We start from the raw sequence: 12,876 nt of genomic DNA, 5'->3' as shown, positions 1-12,876 counted from the left end.
ACTTGTGCCAAGGGGATTTGTTGTACAGATTATTTCATCACCCAGGTATAAGGCTATTACCCATTAGTTATTTTTCCTGATCCTCTTCCTCCTCCCACCTTCCACCCTCTGATAGGCCCCAGTGTGTGTTTCCCTCTGTGTGTCCATGTGTTCTCATCATTCAGTTCCCACCTATAAGAAAGAAGATGAGGTTTTGCTTTTCTGTCCCTGTGTTAGTTTGCTAAGGATAAAGGCCTCCCAGCTCCATCCGCGTCCCTGCAAAGGACATGGTCTAGTTCTTTTTATGGCTGCATTGTATCCTGTGGTGTGTATGTAATGTAGGCACTTTCATCAATAATCTAAGCTAGATCTTCTGGATAACTTGCTGCAACTTCTGCATCAGCACTTGCTGCTTCATTTTACATCGTATGTTACGGAAATGGCTCCATTTATTTAACCTTATGAACCAACTTCTGCCAGCTATAACATTTTCTTCTGCAGCTTCTTCACTTCTCTCAAACATTATAGAATTGAAGAGAGTTAGTGCCTTGCTTTGGATGAGGCTTTGTTTAAGGGAATGTTCTGATTGGTTTGATCTTCCACCTAGACCATTGAAACTTTCTCCATATCTTCCACCTGGACCATTGAAACTTTCTCCATAGCAGCAATAAGGCTGTTTTTCTTTCTTATCACTTGTGTGTACACTAGAATAGCATTTTTAATTTTCTTCAAGAACTTTTCTTTTGCATTCACAACTTGGTTTTTTGGCACAAGAGGCCTAGCTTTCAGTCAGCCTTGGCTTTTGACATATCTTTCACACTAAGTTTAATAATTTCTAGTTTTTGACTTAAAGTGAGAGATGTGCGACCCTTCCTTTCAGTTGAACATGTGGAGGCCATTGTAAGGTTGTTAACTGGCCTAATTTTAATATTGTTGTCTCAGGGAATAGGGAGGCCCATGGAGAGAGAGAGAGAGCTGGAGGAATGACCAGTCGGTGTAACAGTCAGAACACACATATTTATCAATTAAGTTCATTGTCTAATATGGTTGCAGTTCACTATGCCCTAATACAATTATAATTGTAATATCGAATATTGCTGATCACAGATTACCATAACAATAATTTTAAAAAGTTTGAAATATTATGAAGATTAACAAAATGTGACACAGAGATGTGAAGTGAGTACCTGCTATTAGAAAAATGCTGCTAATAGGCCAGGCATGGTGGCTCACACCTGTAATCCCAACACTTCGGGAGGCCAAGACAGGTGAATCACTTGAGGCCGGGAGTTCGACACCAGCCTGGCCAACATGGCAAAACCCTGTCTCTACAAAAAATACAAAAATTAGCCAGGTGTGGTGGCACACACCTGTAATCCCAGCTACTCAGCAGGTTGAGGCATGAGAATCACTTGAACCTAAGATCATGCCACTGCACTCTAGCCTGGGTAACAGAGTGAGACTCTGTCTCAAAAAAAAAAAACAGAGAGAAAATAAAATGATGCCAATAGGCTGGCTCTCTCCATGGTTGCCACAACCTTCAGTTTGTAAAATACATAGTATCTGCAAAGCTCAATAAAGTGAATAAAACAGGGGCTGGATGCTGGATGCAGTGGCTTACACCTGTAATCCCAACACTTTGGGAGGCCAAGGCAGGAGGATCGCTTGGGCCCAGGAGTTTGAGACCAGCCTGGGCAACATAGTGACACTCTGTTTCTACAAAAAAGACAAAAAAGAAAAGAAAGTGAATAAAAACAATAAATAAAACAAAATATGCCTGTATTTCACATTTGCTTTTCTCTTTAAAAGGGCCTCTTTTTAAAAACACTGCCAGGATATAAACACATGTTGCCACAGTTTGCTTTGGAGGGATCCTTTCTCAATTGGATCAAAGACCAATCAGTTCTCTAAGTAATCTAGCATAATTAGGCTCAACAAATAAGGAAACTGAAACACACAAGTGCTCTAACTTGCTCTAATTTCACGTGGCAGGCTGGTGTGGTAGCTTCCACATCAAGAAACCAAGCCTTCTGTTCACTGTACCAATCACAGAGTCAGGAGCCCTTTGTATTTCATATGTAGAGAAATAAGCTAGAAGTAACGGGGTGCCACAAATAGGCCACTTGTTTTCTCAGAATTAAGTGTCTTGATTATTCAAATTAAATATACATAATTTAACAAAGGGAAAATATAGAGAATTTATATTTATTAGAGGTAGCATCAAGGATTTGGAGTTTTTCTGTTTCTTTGAAGGAAGGATCTCTGTGGAGCACTTGTATTGAAATGCATACCGATCTCATGGAAGCTTGTGGTCACATTGTCTTTTCTTATTGCGAATGACATCTGAGCCATAATTGGGGCCATGGCTGCAGTAGGTCCTGGAAGTTTCTTTATTGTCTGTCACAGCTGAATAAAAGGAGCAGCAGCTGAGAGAACATTGGAGAAAATGCCAGCAGCTACCCTCTGGCAATGGTCATTAAACCGTGTCTCACAGCCTAGACACAGTATTTTGGTATGCTACGGGCCACAGGCCCATAAGCATTTCTAGCTTACGTAGAGATCCAGTGCATCTCTTTGAATACCAGTGGGGACAAGCAATTAATTTATTGACTGATATATGGCCTAAGTTCAATTCTGTTGTCAAAGATAATCATTTAGTCATATTTAATGAGATGTTCTGCCTTCATTAAAGTCATTAGAATCACTAATAAATAAAATATAATAGGATTTCACACAATTTACACCTCACAGTAGAGACCTAAGCTAAGTCAATATTTCCCTGAAACAAATACTTGAAAAGAAATTGAGAAAAATAAAGGTAATTCAGTAAATTATAATTTTCCCCTGAAAATTATAATTTTCAGTCCAAAATCACCAGTTTTCAAGAAGGATACACTGTACGAGATGATCCATTGGGATATAGGAAGAAAGTATTAAAATTTCCATTTCCATTTTCTTTTAATCTAAAAAAAAAAAAGAAATTATCCCCAACACATTAATGTACTGACTGACACTGGGATTCTCACTGTGACCACATGTCCTATGATCATTTGTCACGAGATATGCTGAGGTTCTCCACGATGCCACAACTAGATGGTACCCTCCTGTATGTTATTAAACTTTACAGTCAACAGATACTCACTGAGCATCTCCTATGTGCCAGACCTCATTCTGGATCACTGGGACACCTCATTCCTGCCAACACGGAAAATATGTTCTATCAAGGGCAGTGGGCTTATAGAATTGTTGTGCAATAATTAAGTGGATATAGAAATTACATTTGTAATTTTAACTAATTTAACTAATTCTCACAAGCTAGGGCAAGTGAATTAAAAACATTCCTGTAAAGTACATTTTGAAGATAATACTAACAAAAAAATAACAAGTTTTTCCTTGAATAACAACCAAAAACAGATTTTGTATGTCGCTTCTCCTCCTAGTGCAAAATCTTTATAAACCTGAGATGAATTATGATAAGCTGATGTTATAAGAAAACAGATCCCCAAAATTCAAAATGAACAAGAAGACAACATATGGATTTTTACCTATTTTCATTGACAATGAACATAATATACAATGAAGTTCATTTTGTAGGGTGTATTGGTTACTGGAAGCTGTGGCAACCTAAACTTTCACTGACGGTTGCATGAACAAATGTGGTATGAACATGGAATAAAATATTCAATTTCAAAAATTAATAAAATTCTGATACATGCCATAACATGGATGAACCTTGAAAACATTACGTTAAGTGAAATAAGTCAGCCAGAGAAGGACAAATACTGTGTAATTCCACTTAGATACCTAGAATAGTCAAATTCATATAGAAAGACTAGAATAATGGTTACCAGCGACTGGAGGGAGAGGGAAATGAAGAGTTACTGTTTTAACAGGTATAGAGCTTCTGTTTGGATGATGGAAAATTTCTGGAGATGGATAGCGGTAATGGTTGTGTTCCTGAAACACCAAGGGTTCAGTCTAGTTCCTGCTGCTCACCACACAGAAGGCCAATGACTGAGAAGATGAGTATTGCCAAGGAAGAGGGATGCAGCCAAGGAAATGGGAGCTCAATCTCAAATCCGTCTCCTCGACTGATTAAAATTAGGAGTTTATATAGCAGGCAAGAAATGTAACAATGTGTGAGGGAACCGGAACTAGGGAAGGGTAGGGAAACAATAGGAGAGGCCTGGCTCTGGATGCAGTAATCTGGTGAGTTTCAGTTCTTTGATACCTTTTGAGAGGCCTGGGGATTCTTTCCTGAGGAAAGAAATCAGATAAAACAATGTTAAGTTTCAAGCTGTAAGACCAGAGGGGTCAATTTCTAAGTTAATCCAAAAGAACCCTCTGCCGGCCTGTTGGGTCGGTTTCAGTTGCACAAGTGTGAATGTACTGAATTGTACACTCAAAAAAACATTAAAATAGTAAATTCAATGTTATGCATATTTTACTACAATAAAAAATATTGATTCTGTTATCTTTATTTCTGCACCGTCCTCTTGCCCATTCTCCACAGACAATTTTAAAATGTAAAGTAGGTTATGTCTCTTTCCTGTCAAAAGTTCTCCAGGGATTTTCAATTATATTTAAAATGAATCTCCATTCCTTTTCAGGGTCCCTGGCCCCATAGGCCTTGATTCTCTGACCCTACCCCTTCTCTGTCACTCCCCCTAGCTGGCCTTGCTGCCCCTAAATGTGCAAAGCTCAGTCATGCTCGAGGTATTTACATTTCGTTTTCTCTGCCTGAAACACTCTTAGCCCCAGAGTTTCACAGGACTTGCCTTACCTTTCAATCAAATCTCTACTCAAATGTCACCTTCCCTGACCACTAAACTAAACTAGCACCTCCTTCACCCCTACCCAGTCATTTTTTATTTTCTCACCCTGCTTTAATTTCTTCAAGGCACTTGTCATTTTCTGAAATTATTCTATTTATTGCCTTATATTTTTATTTTCTAAGTCCTCCACTAGATTGAAGGTAGTGGCTTTTTACCACCATATCATCATCACCTGAAACAGTAACTGGCACATCATAGGCATTTTATGAATATTATTTGAATGAATTAGTTCTGATGGTAGAAATCCTGCTTTTCCGAAATAGACTCCATTTAAAACCAACCAAACTGGTGTGAATTAAAGCTTACTTGAAGTGGATCCGCTTGTGTGATGAACATAGAGATCCACCCTTCAAAAAGGGATTGTGGCCCTGCTCCTGGAAGAATGATGTCAGGAGATGGTCTTTTGCTGTAGATTGCTTCAGGGATTGCTGCAGCTACAGGGGGCCACCTGGTCAAAAGTCAAGTCTTTCCTGGGAAGTCAACACCCAGTGATTGATGGAGGCAGGAAGTATGGGGACACAGCCAATTTCTCCCAATGCAGGCCAACTCTGAAGGGCCATCTTAGCTCTACTGCAAGCTGGAGGATTGGCAGAGGCTGTCCTCAGGCCTGCCTCACAGCTTAACATCTCCCTGTGCCCACACTTGTTCTACCCCTTGTTTCCACAGGTGTTAATTTTTCAAAGAGTGACTCCCTAATAAATAGCCTGCACACTAACGCCCATCTCAGCATCCATTTTCCTGGGCACCCAACCTGGAACCACTGTATGCGTAGGATGAATATGAAAGGACCACAACCCAAACTTGTCCCCTTGAGTTACAGGTAAACAAATATACTGTAGATCAACTTTAGTGAAAGCCTAAAACCAATCAGACACTTCATAGTAATGCTGGTAGGGCTGGAGAAAGTTTTAGTGGTGTCAGAATTTTTTCCCACTTAGTAAGCTTTGTTCATAATCTTTTTGGCATCTAGGGTTGTGTTCATTTCATTATTATTTATGTTAGCTCTATATTGTCCACCATCTGATTTGTGAGAAAGAACTAAATAAAGAAAGTAATTTACTCTTAGAAGTGGCAAGTGCCTCATGACGCCATAAGCGGGAGAGGTGCACAAGGAAAGACACCTGATTGGTGTGGTGCAGAGTGCAGGCGACATGACATGGACAGTTTGCTAAGAGGGCAGGTCAAGGCTTTAACCAGCTCACAGATGAGTTCAGGGAGCCCCTGGGTACAACAAAAATGTGGTGTATATACACATTTTTCCAGGGGTCCAGATTACCAAGAAAGCCGATGCTCTGCAGAAGGTTAAGAGGACTGGGATGGTAACCATGTCAACTGGGCTGCTCCATGGGGTTTCCAAATTAAACGGCAGTTCCAAGTGTGTCTGTGAGGTTGTTCCAAATGAAATTAGCATTTGAAACAGTGGACTCACTAAAGTAGATTGCCCTTCTCAATGAAGGTGGGCAACATTCAATGTCTTGTTGCCCTCAATAGAAAAAAAAAAAAAAAAATGGTGAAGGAAGAAGGAATTTACCCCTTTTTATTCCTGCCTACTTGCTTGAGCTGGGTCATCAGTGTTCTCATTGGACTGAGATTTACACCTTTGGCCCCCTGGTTCTCAGGCCTTTGTTTTAAAAATAATAATAATACTGGCCGGGCGCGGTGGCTCAAGCCTGTAATCCCAGCACTTTGGGAGGCCGAGACGGGCGGATCACGAGGTCAGGAGATCGAGACCATCCTGACTAACACGGTGAAACCCCGTCTCTACTAAAAAATACAAAAAAACTAGCCGGGCGAGGTGGTGGGCGCCTGTAGTCCCAGCTACTCGGGAGGCTGAGGCAGGAGAATGGCGTAAACCCGGGAGGCGGAGCTTGCAGTGAGCTGAGATCCGGCCACTGCACTCCAGCCTGGGCGACAGAGCGAGACTCCGTCTCAAAAAAAAAAAAAAAAAATAATAATAATAATAATAATAATACTTAATAATAATAATAGATCGGGCGCAGTGGCTCATGCCTGTAATCCCAGCACTTTGGGAGGCTGAGGCAGGCAGATCACGAGGTCAGGAGATTGAGACCACCCTGGTTAATACAGTGAAACCCTGTCTCTACTAAGAATACAAAAAATTAGGCCGGGCGCGGTGGCTCAAGCCTGTAATCCCAGCACTTTGGGAGGCCGAGACGGGTGGATCACGAGGTCAGGAGATCGAGACCATCCTGGCTAACACGGTGAAACCCCGTCTCTACTAAAAAAACAAAAAACTAGCCGGGCGAGGTGGCGGGCGCCTGTAGTCCCAGCTACTCCGGAGGCTGAGGCAGGAGAATGGTGTGAACCCGGGAGGCGGAGCTTGCAGTGAGCTGAGATCCGGCCACTGCACTCCAGCCCGGCTGACAGAGCAAGACTCCATCTCAAAAAAAAAAAAAAAATTAGCTGGGTGTGGTGTCACGCGCCTGTAGTCTCAGCTACTTGGGAGACTGAGGCAGAATTGCCTGAGAACCCAGGAGGCAGAAGTTGCAGTGAGCTGAGATTGAGCCACTGTACTCCAGCCTGGGTGACAGAGCAAGACTCCATCTCAAAAATAAAAAATAAAAGTAAATAATAATACATAGTATTTCTACACATTTGTGAGGTACGTGTGATATTTTGTTACATATGTAGAATGTGCAATGATAAAGGTAGAGTATTTAGGATATCCATCACATCAAATATTTATGATTTCTATGTGTTGGGAACATTTCCAGTCCTCTTCCAGCTATTTTGAAATATACATTTTTGTTAACTGTCATCACCTTATTCTGCTATCGAACATTAAAACTTATTTCTTTTTTTTTTTTTTTTTTTTTTTTTTTTTGAGACGGAGTCTCGCTCTGCCGCCCAGGCTGGAGTGCAGTGGCCGGATCTCAGCTCACTGCAAGCTCCGCCTCCCGGGTTTATGCCATTCTCCTGCCTCAGCCTCCCGAGTAGCTGGGACTACAGGCGCCCGCCACATCGCCCGGCTAGTTTTTTGTATTTTTAGTAGAGACGGGGTTTCACCATGTTAGCCAGGATGGTCTCGATCTCCTGACCTCGTGATCCGCCCGTCTCGGCCTCCCAAAGTGCTGGGATTACAGGCTTGAGCCACCGCGCCCGGCCTAAAACTTATTTCTATAGGTCATAACCATCCCCTGCTCATCCACATATACTTCCTTTCCACCCTCTGACATCTGTCATTCTACTGTCTACCTTTAGTTCCCACATACAAGTAGTAGCATACGGTATTTGTATGTCTGTGCCTGGCTTATTTTACTTAACATCCTGACCTCCAGTCTTATCCATGTCATTGCAAATTACAGGATTTTACTCTTTTTTTATGGCTAAATGGTATTCTATTGTGTATATATACCACATTTTCTTCATCTATTTGTTCATTAACAGACACAGGTTGATTCCATATCTTGGCTATTGTGAATAGTGCTGCAATAAACATGGGGTGCAGGTATCCCTTTGATATAATGACTTTCTTTCCTTTGGATAGATACCAAGTAGTAAGCTTGCTGAATTGTACATTAGTTCTATTTTTAGTTTTTTTTAGAAATCTCTATACTATTTTCCATAGTAGCTGTACAAATTTACATTCCCATCAACAGTGTTTAAGAGTTCACTTTTCTCTGCATTCTCACCGGCATCTGTTTTGTTTTTTTTTGTTTTTAATTGTACTTTAAGTTCTGGGATACAAGTGCAGAACGTGCAGGTTTGTTACATAGGTACACATGTGCCATGGTGGTTTGTTGCACCCATCAACCCATCATCTCCATTGGTTATTTCTCCTAATGCTGTCTCTCCCCTAGCCCCCAGCCCCCAACAGGCCCTGGTGTGTGATGTTCTACTCCCTGTGTCCTTGCGTTCTGATTGTTCAACTCACACTTATGAGTGAGAACGTGCGGTGTTTGGTTTTCTGTTCTTGTGTTAGTTTGCTGAGAATGATGGTTTCCAGCTTCATGTCACTACAAAGGACATGAACTCATCCTTTGATATGACTGCATAGTATTCCATGGTGTATATGTGACACATTTTCTTTATCCAGTCTATCATTGATGGCCATTTGGGTTGTTTCCAAGTCTTTGCTATTGTGAACAGTGCTGCAATAAACATACATGTGCATGTGTCTTTTATAGTAGAATGATTTATAATCCTTTGGGTATAAACCCAGTAATGGGATGGGCTGGGTCAAATGGTATTTCTGATTCTAGATCTTTGAGGAATCGCCACACTGTCTTCCACAATGGTTGAACTAATTTACACTCCCACCAACAGTATAAAAGCATTCCTATTTCTCCACATCCTCTCCAGCATCTGTTGTTTCCTGACTTTTTAACGATCACCATTGTAACTGATGTGAGATGGTATCTCATTGTGGTTTTGATTTGCATTTCTCTAATGGTGATGATGAGCTGTTTTTCATAGGTTGGCCACGTAAATGTCTTCTTTTGAGAACTGTGTGTTCATATCCTTCGCCTACTTTTTGATGGGGTTGTTTTTTTCTTGTAAGTTTGTTTAAGTTCCTTGTAGATTCTGGATATTAGCCCTTTGTCAGGTGGATAGATTGCAAAAAATTTCTCCCATTCTGTAGGTTGTCTGTTCACTCTGATGATAGTTTCTTTTGCTTTGCGGAAACTCTTTAGTTTAATTAGATCCCGTCTGTCAATTTTGGCTTTTGTTGCCATTGCTTTTGGTGTTTTAGTCATGAAGTCTTTGCCCACGCCTATGTCCTGAATGGTATTGCCTAGGTTTTCTTCTAGGGTTTTAATGGTTTTAGGTCTTACATTTAAGTCTTTAATACATCTTGAGTTAATTTTTGTATAAGGTGAAAGGAAGGGGTCCAGTTTCAGTTTTCTGCGTATGGTTAGGCAGTTTTCCCAGCCCCATTTATTAAATAGGGAATCCTTTCCCCATTACTTTTGTCAGGTTTGTCAGAGATCAGATGGTTGTGGATGTGTGGTGTTATTACTGAGGGCTCTGTTCTGCTCCATTGGTCTATAATCTGTTTTGGTAACAGTACCATGCTGTTTTGGTTACTGTAGCCAAACAATACTGTAGTATAGTTTGAAGTCAGGTCTTTTAGTAATAGCCATTCTAACTAGAGTACGATGATATCTCGTTATTATTATTATTTTTTTTGGAGACGGAGTCTCGCTCTGTCGCCCAGGCTGGAGTGCAGTGGCCGGATCTCAGCTCACTGCAAGCTCCGCCTCCCGGGTTTACGCCATTCTCCTGCCTCAGCCTCCCGAGTAGCTGGGACTACAGGCGCCTGCCACCACGCCCGGCTAGTTTTCTGCATTTTTTAGTAGAGACGGGGTTTCACTGTGTTAGCCAGGATGGTCTCGATCTCCTGACCTCGTGATCCACCCGTCTCGGCCTCCCAAAGTGCTGGGATTACAGGCTTGAGCCACCGCACCCGGCCACGTTATTATTTTAGTTTGCATTTCCCTGATGATTAGGGACGTTGAGAATTTTTTTTTTTTGTATACCTGTTTGCCATTTGTAGGTCTTCTTTGGAGAAATGTTTATTCATGGCCTTTGCCCACTTTTTAGTAGTTTTTATGTGTTTTTATTGTTGAGTTTCTTGTATATTTTGGATACTAGTCCCTTATTGGATGAATGATTTGCAAATATTTCTTCCATTCAACAGGCTGTGTCTTCACTCTGTTGTTTCCTTTGCTGTGTAGAAGCTTTTGCAGAGAGGGGTCATTTGACTTTCTCTTTTTAATTTTATTCCTTATATTTCTTTCTTTTGCCCAATTTCTCTTGCTAGGACTTCCAGTACTGTGTTGAATGGAAATAATGAAATTTGGCATTCTTGTCTTGTTCCAGTTCTTTGAGGAAAGGCTTTCAGCTTTTTCCCATTCAGTAGGATGTTAGTTGTGAGTTAGTCATATATGACCTTTATTATGTTGAGGTATATTCCCTCTATGCCTACTTTGTTGAGAGTTTTTGTCATGAAAGGATGCTGAATTTGTCAAATGCTTTTCACGAATTTATTGAGATAATTGTTTGATTTTTGTCCATCATTCTGTTGATGTGATGTATTATGTTTATTGATTGGCTTATGTTGAACCATCCTTGCATCCTCAGGATAAATCCCACTTGATCATGACGTATTATCTTTTTGATGTGTTGTTGGATTGGGTTTGCTGGTATTTGTTGAGGATTTTTCTTCTATGTTCATCAGGGATATTGGTCTGTCATTTTCTCTTTTAGTTGTGTCCTTGTCTGATTTTGGTGTCCCATATGTCACAAAGACTTTGTTCATTCTTTTGTATTCTTTTTCTTTAGTTTTGTCTGATTGTGTTATTTCTTTCTTTCTTTCTTTCTTTTTTTTTTTTCTTGAGATGTAGCCTTGCTCTGTCGCCCAGGCTGGAGTACAGTGGCGTGATCTCGGCTCACTGCGAGCTCTGCCTCCCAGGTTCACGCCATTCTCCTGCCTCAGCCTCCTGAGTAGCTGGGACTACAGGCGCCCGACACCACTCCCGGCTAATTTTTTCTATTTTTAGTAGAGACAGGGTTTCACCGTGTTAGCCAAGATGGTCTTGATCTCCTGACCTCGTGATCCGCCACCTCAGCCTCCCAAAGTGCTGGGATTACAGGCGTGAGCCACCGTGCCCGGCCCTGACTGTGTTATTTCAAAAATGTCAAGTTCTGAGATTCTTTCTTCTGCTTGATCTAGCCTATTGAAAATTTTGAATTGATTTTTAAATTTGATTCAACGGATTTTTCAGTTTCAGAATTTCTTTAGTTCTTTTTTACAGTATCTATCTCTTTGGTAAGTTTCTCAGTCATATCCTGAATTGTTTTTCTAATTTATTCCTATTATTTATGTTCTCTTGTATCTTAATGAGCTTCTTTAATATCATTATTTTCCCAAGATGTCTTAAGTTTCTTTTTCATTGGCGTCTGTTGCTGAAGAATATAGTGTTCCTTTGAACATGTCATATTTCCTTACTTTTTCGTGGTTCTTACGTCCTTACATTGATAGCTGCATGTCTGATGTAACAGTTGCTTCTTCCAATCTTTTGAATTTGCTTTTATAGGAGAGGACATTTCCTGAGGATATATCTATGGTGTTGGTTGTGTAGGGCTCTTTGACTTTGATTCTAAAATGTGCAATAGTGTAATCTCCATGTGATTTCTTTTTTTTTTTTTTTTTTTTTTTTTTTGAGGCGGAGTCTCGCTCTGTCGCCCGGACTGGAGTGCAGTGGCCGGATCTCAGCTCACTGCAAGCTCCGCCTCCCGGGTTTCCGCCATTCTCCTGCCTCAGCCTCCCGAGTAGCTGGGACTACAGGCGCCCGCCACCTCGCCCGGCTAGTTTTTGTATTTTTAGTAGAGACGGGGTTTCACCGTATTAGCCAGGATGGTCTCGATCTCCTGACCTCGTGATCCGCCCGTCTCGGCCTCCCAAAGTGCTGGGATTACAGGCTTGAGCCACCGCGCCCGGCCTATCTCCATGTGATTTCTTTGGCTGTAAATAGCACCAGTGGTGTCTGTGATTTCCTTAGGGTGCAACTGTTAGTGGAGTCTGTGGTACATTTTTACTGGGGATGGGACAGGAGGTAGGCCAAGTGGTAGCCCAAGCACCTTGAGCCCCAGGGTGGTATACACTAGCACCAGTGTTAGCAGGTCCAGAAGGGCTAATTCTTGGGCCTCCAGGTGGCTTGGACCAGGCAGATGGGCAGGTCCTTAGGCTCCCAGGCAGCAGGTATAGCATGGGTCATGGCAGTAGCAGTGGTGGGACAACCCTCTGGCTGCCAAACGGGCCATACTGGTGTTGGTGATGGCTGCGACAGGCTGGGAGGGCCTGTCCTCATTCCCTCAGGTGGTGCATTTGGGTGGGTGTCAGCCATAGTAGTAGCAGCACGTTGTTGCACAACATAGTAGTAGCAGCACGTTGTTGTCAGCACAGTGGGCCTGACCTCGGCCCCAAAAGGAGTGCTCAGGTGGCAATGGTGATGGAAGGAGTTTGATGGTCCTGAGGTCCCCAAATGACATGCTCAGTCACTGTAGGAAGAAGGAAGATCTGGACTACATGGGCCTG

This window comes from Trachypithecus francoisi, unplaced genomic scaffold, assembly GCF_009764315.1.
Source record: "Trachypithecus francoisi isolate TF-2019V2 unplaced genomic scaffold, Tfra_2.0 Lachesis_group4, whole genome shotgun sequence".
Lineage (NCBI taxonomy): Eukaryota > Metazoa > Chordata > Mammalia > Primates > Cercopithecidae > Trachypithecus > Trachypithecus francoisi.
This window is presented reverse-complemented; position numbering follows the sequence as displayed.